The sequence below is a fragment of the Chenopodium album genome, chromosome 7 (assembly GCF_948465745.1).
Source record: "Chenopodium album chromosome 7, dcCheAlbu1.1, whole genome shotgun sequence".
In the NCBI taxonomy this organism is placed as follows: Eukaryota; Viridiplantae; Streptophyta; class Magnoliopsida; order Caryophyllales; family Amaranthaceae; genus Chenopodium; species Chenopodium album.
Window position 1 is genome coordinate 44,030,119 of NC_137840.1, and position 5,351 is coordinate 44,035,469.

Below are 5,351 nucleotides of genomic sequence, written 5' to 3' on the forward strand. Positions count from 1 at the left end.
CACTTGAGGAATTCCACTTGAATCAAGTGCCCAGGTCAGATAACAACCAGGCGAATGCGTTGTCTAAACTGGCTTCTTCCGCCTGCTGTGATACTCCTCGGTCGGTCTTTTGGGAAGTTCTTGAAAAGAGAAGCATACATGAAGAGCCCATTGGAATCTTAGACCGAGGTTCTACATGGATGGATGGCATCCAGGCATATTTAGAAAACGGTAAGCTTCCTGATTCACCACAGGAGGCAGCCGTCAAGAAAAAGCGAGCGGCAAACTTCGAGTTGAGAAATGGAGAACTCTTCAAGGCGGGTTTCCTCAAACCTTTATTGAAGTGTGTTACCCCAGAGAAGGGGAAAGAAATTCTCGAAGAATTACATGCTGGATACTGCGCCTCTCATATAGGCGGCAGGTCCTTAGCCGTCAGAGCCAGGCGGCATTACTTTTGGCCTACTCTTGAAGCAGACGCCAAAGAGTTAGTCAAAAGATGTGACAAGTGAAAAAGGTTTGGCCCACTGATTCGCCGCCCGGCTACTGATCTGACGGCAATCCACAGCCCAGTCCCATTTGCCAAATGGGGCATGGATATCTTGGGTCCTTATACGCCTGCTCCAGGCGGAAAGCGCTACATTTTGGTGGCTGTGGATTATTTCACCAAGTGGGTAGAAGCTGAGTCGGTTAAGAACATCAAGACAAAGGATGTCATCTCCTTCATCTGGAAGAACATCATCACCCGGTTTGGGGTACCTATGTCTATGGTGTTTGATAATGGCCCTCAGTTTGAGACCCCCCAGCTCAAGACTTGGTTGGGAGATCAGGGTATCTCACATTGTTTTGCATCAGTCGGCCGACCCCAAGCAAACGGCCAAGTTGAAGCCTTCAACAAACTCATCTCAGACGGCATAAAAAAGAAAGTTGAAAGAGCGGTGGTTTATGGGCAGAAGAATTAATTCATGTCCTGTGGGCCATCCGGACTACTGCTAAAGGGGCAACCGGAGAAACCCCATTTCTTATGGTATATGGTGCTGAAGCTGTCTTGCCCACTGAACATTATGAGCCGACTCTCAAAGTTATGCTCTATGATGAAGAGGCCAATTAGGAGGCCATGCGGCTGGCATTGGACTCCCTCCCGGAACGCAGGGGCAATGCTGCCCTGCGCCATGAGATATACCGTCTGAGAATGACCAGATCTTATAACAAGAAAGTGCACAAGCGTCCTCTGAAAGTGGATGACTTTGTGTTATGAAAAATGGAGGCAACCGGTAGGGCCAATGAGGCTGGGAAGCTAACCTCAAATTAGGAAGGCCCCTACCGGATTTATGAAGAAGTCAGGAACGACACCTACCGTCTGGAAACCCCGGACGGCCGCCGCCTGCCTAGAACTTGGAATGTAGACAATCTAAAAAAGTACTACTTCTGAGAATGTATAATTTTTGTAAACAGTAAGTCAATTAATGAAAATTCAGGCTTTGTTTGCAGACTTATTTTGCCATTTTTATTGTTCGTCCGCCTAGGAAATACCCAGACGGACCCTATGTTTAACATACTAAGTTTGATACTTGGTTTGGTTAAATATTATAACCGTTTGTCTGCCTGGGTAAAACTCAGAACAGACTCTTTGTTTGAATAACTAAGTTTGATACTTAGCGCAATCTAGTCCGCCTGGGTAAATCAAACGGACTCTTTGTTTAATTAATTACGTTTGATAGTGTAATTTAATAAATTGCTTGACCGCCTGGGTAATACTCAGACGGACTATTCGTTCAACCAACTAAGTTCGATATTTAGTGTAAATCCAATGTTGTAATAATGCTCGGCCAATGATTCGATTAAAAACTAAGCACAAAAATTCTTAGTGGCTATATAACCGGTCTCAAACAAGACCAAAGGCCAATACGGCCGGATGGTTTCTTATTTTATAAAACCGCCTGTCCCAATATGGACAAAGGCGTCCGGCGACACCCCTCCGGGTGCAATCGTCGCAGAGAATAGACTATTCGTCCGTTCTATGTACAAATGCAGATGGCGAAAATTGAACGATCAAATTGGTCAATTCATAGTTTTCTGACCAGAATAATCTATGAAGAACGATTAAGTTACCAAGTACCGGATGCCCTAAGGCATCATTCGGTCATCGGTTGAAATTCTTACTTGGGTTATTTATTCATAAGTTGCACTCACTTCCCCTATTGGGGCAAAAGATTGTGTAATGGCTACGCGTTAACCCCAGACGGAACATAACCGCCTGGGTAAGAAGCTCAAAGAACCCGCTTTCATGGCCGTTTGTGCACTTGGTTTGGGGCAATCACCATTGTGATTGATTGGCCTAAAAACACTCCATACTTCTCCTAGTATCAAGTGTTTTCAAGCCAATCAATCAACTTGAAATAAAACCAACCACACAGCCGCCCAGGGGCAAGAGCACCTGGATTGCAAATTGCCGCATGCTTTTTCAAGTTAGGCAAAATATTAAAGAATTGCAAACAAATGCAAAATTCAAATTGAGAAACTCAAACACAAACAAGTATAAACAACCGACTGAGCCGGAATACTTCATTAAATATTTAAACTGGCTCAAAGGCTAGAAGATGTTTTAACCGGAGTTACATCCGGCGAAGAAACAAAAAATAAAATGTTAATCCAACCCCATGGTTGGTAAAGATACAACAAAACACGGCATACAAGCCGGTAAAGAAAATGGTTGGCATACTGCCGCAGAAGTTGGGGAGGCCCGCCTAAGGCTGAGGTGGATGCTGCTCCGGCTGAGTCTGGCTGGCTTGGCCTTCGTTATGATCATCCGCCGCCAGCTCCTCGTCATCAGAGACTTTACATCCCTGCTCAGCAGCCCAGTCTTTGAAGCGAGGCGGTGGAGCATCACCCAGTTGCTGGGCATCATACACCGCAGTGGCGTAATCATACCTCAGCTTATAGACCTCAAAGTCTATTTCTGGGTAAAGGAGGCTCCAGGTGATCTTCATTCGGGCCAATTTGTCCCGCTCATTCTCCTCAGTCAGCCGGTTCTGCTCTTGGGCCAGCTCGTCCGACTGCTTGTTGCGCAGATTGATGAGCTCGACCCTCAGGCGGTTATTGTCTGTTCGGAGTTGGGCATTCTCCTTGTCATCATCTTCCAATGCCTTGAGATCTGATTTGGCATCTTTCAGCTGCTTATCAAGGTCATCAGCCCGGCTGTTAGCTTCATCGTTTGCAGCCGTCAAACTCCGGATCAGCTCCTCCTGTTTCAACTCTACTGCTTTAATCTTTAAACTACACATATAATCAGAATGTTCAGTAAAGTTGAGGTTTTCTAGGGCCCTCCGTTTGGCGTCATTTACCTCTTCTTGCTTCCGCCTGTAGGGGCCCCGGAGACTGCCCACTCTCAGCATAGCCTGAGACAATAACAGCCGGTTTATGAGTTACTTAGCCAAATTAAAGATAAAAGATATCAGGGTAGAGGGATTTTTTACCTCAGCCAGAGAACCCATTATCCGGTCGAAGTCCACGACCTGCAGATCAGGTATGAAGTTCTTCTCAGACCGGGTGAGGGTCCTCACCATCCGTTTTGCGAAGCTAGCAAGATCCGGCTCGTCAGAAGTCAGATCTGCATCAAAAGTAACGCTTTGTGAAATAGAAGCAGCGTAGTCGGCATTCATCTGTTGCCGGCTGCTGACTGACCCTTTTGAAGGATCAACCTTGGTCTTGACTCTCATAAAATCAAGTGGCCAAGGTATTTCAGTTTGTTCCTTACCTTGAGCTTTCGGATGGGTCTTCGGCTTCTTCTCCTCCCCAGTGGTTGCCGCACCGCTTGCAACCGCAGGTGGCTCGCCACCCTTTGATACCGTAGAGACATCCGGCGCTTTCTACTGTGAGCGTTCTGAGCTTTCGCTCAGTTTTCTCAGTACAGCAGGAGATTTGCCCCCAGTCAATGGACGACCGGATTGGGCAGATATTTGCTTCTGGGGTGGAGGGGGGTCCTTCTTGGCGGCTTTCACAGCCGGAGCCTTCTCCAGATCATCTCCTTGCCTTTTGAGCGGCTTGGAGAATGATCGTGGAATCTTCTTAACGGACTCCTGAGAGATAATCAAAGGGTAAGCATACCCAACCGTTTAAAAAAAAATGCAAACACATAAAGTCAGGCGGTCTTACCCCGCCTTTCTTCGAATCTTTAGCCTCGACGGCTGCCTTTTTGGCAAGTGCCGCCTCCTTGCGCAGCAGCGCCGCGGACTTAGCCGGAGTTTTTTCCTGGTCTACCATCCTCAAGGCTTTGTGTGCAAGAACAAGAATTTAAAGTTAGAGAAAATTAAGGCAAGTTCACAATTAAAATAAAATAACAATCATTCCGGATAAGAAGTATTCTACCCCTTGGAAACATGGTACTTAGCCCGCAGGCGGACAAGAAGCACTCGTCCTTGAAGAAGTCCATATGGGGAATCCAGTTTTTGGGTAAAATAATATGAGTCCCATCCCCCATGGGCTCAGTTGTTGTTTCAAAGAATCCCGGCTCCATTATTTGCTCCCGGGCCTTAGTAGATAGTGCCGGGAGAGGGCATTTGCGTCCAAGGAGAGCCGGTTCAGTATTGTACCGGCGCAGTGTCCGGTTGTGTCTTAGGGTGGGGGAGGAGAACAAATAAAACTTGTCCTTCCACCCGGACCATTTGGACACTTTGTCCAAAGTCATTAAGTATTGGGGCAAGGTAGTCAGAGTATACCATGCCCCATGGCCGCCTGGAGCCTTGCTCAAATAGTGCATGTGAGCGAAGGCAGAGAAAATGGGGTTCAAGTTCTGAAACTCGCAGGCGGCGATGTAACTTAAAATATTCACCCACGAGTTAGGGGTGAGCTGCCAAACCCCCAGATCGTACCCCTTGAGGATTTTCCTAATCCCGGGGTGGAGAGGGAACCGGAGGCCGGCTTCGATAACCGCCTCGTAGCAGATGAAGTAATCATCTGCATGATCAATGTCGTCACTCCAGACCATTACAGCATCAGCCGGAGGGACAATAATCTCCCAACCCCTTCCAAAGGGGTGCTTCTCTTTAAAGGCCATAAACCCGCTATTAAGTAGGGCGATATTACTCGGCAGCATCCGGGTCTTTTTGGGGTTGGGGTTGTCAGCAACCTTGGGCGGCTGCTGATAGTCAACCGCAAAATCATCCTGGTTGGAGCCGGAAGATTCGGCTCTTGATCCTTGGCCGGCCTCAGCACCGCCGGCTTCATTAGAGGAGGCGGCTCCCTCGTCGTCTACCTCTCTTATCCCAGAGCTCCGGAGGTAGAGGGAGCCTCTTCGTCAGATCCACTCTCCTCCCAATCCCTCTGTTCCCCTTCCGGGAAAACCTCATCAGCTGGCACTCTCATAGTGCGCCGGA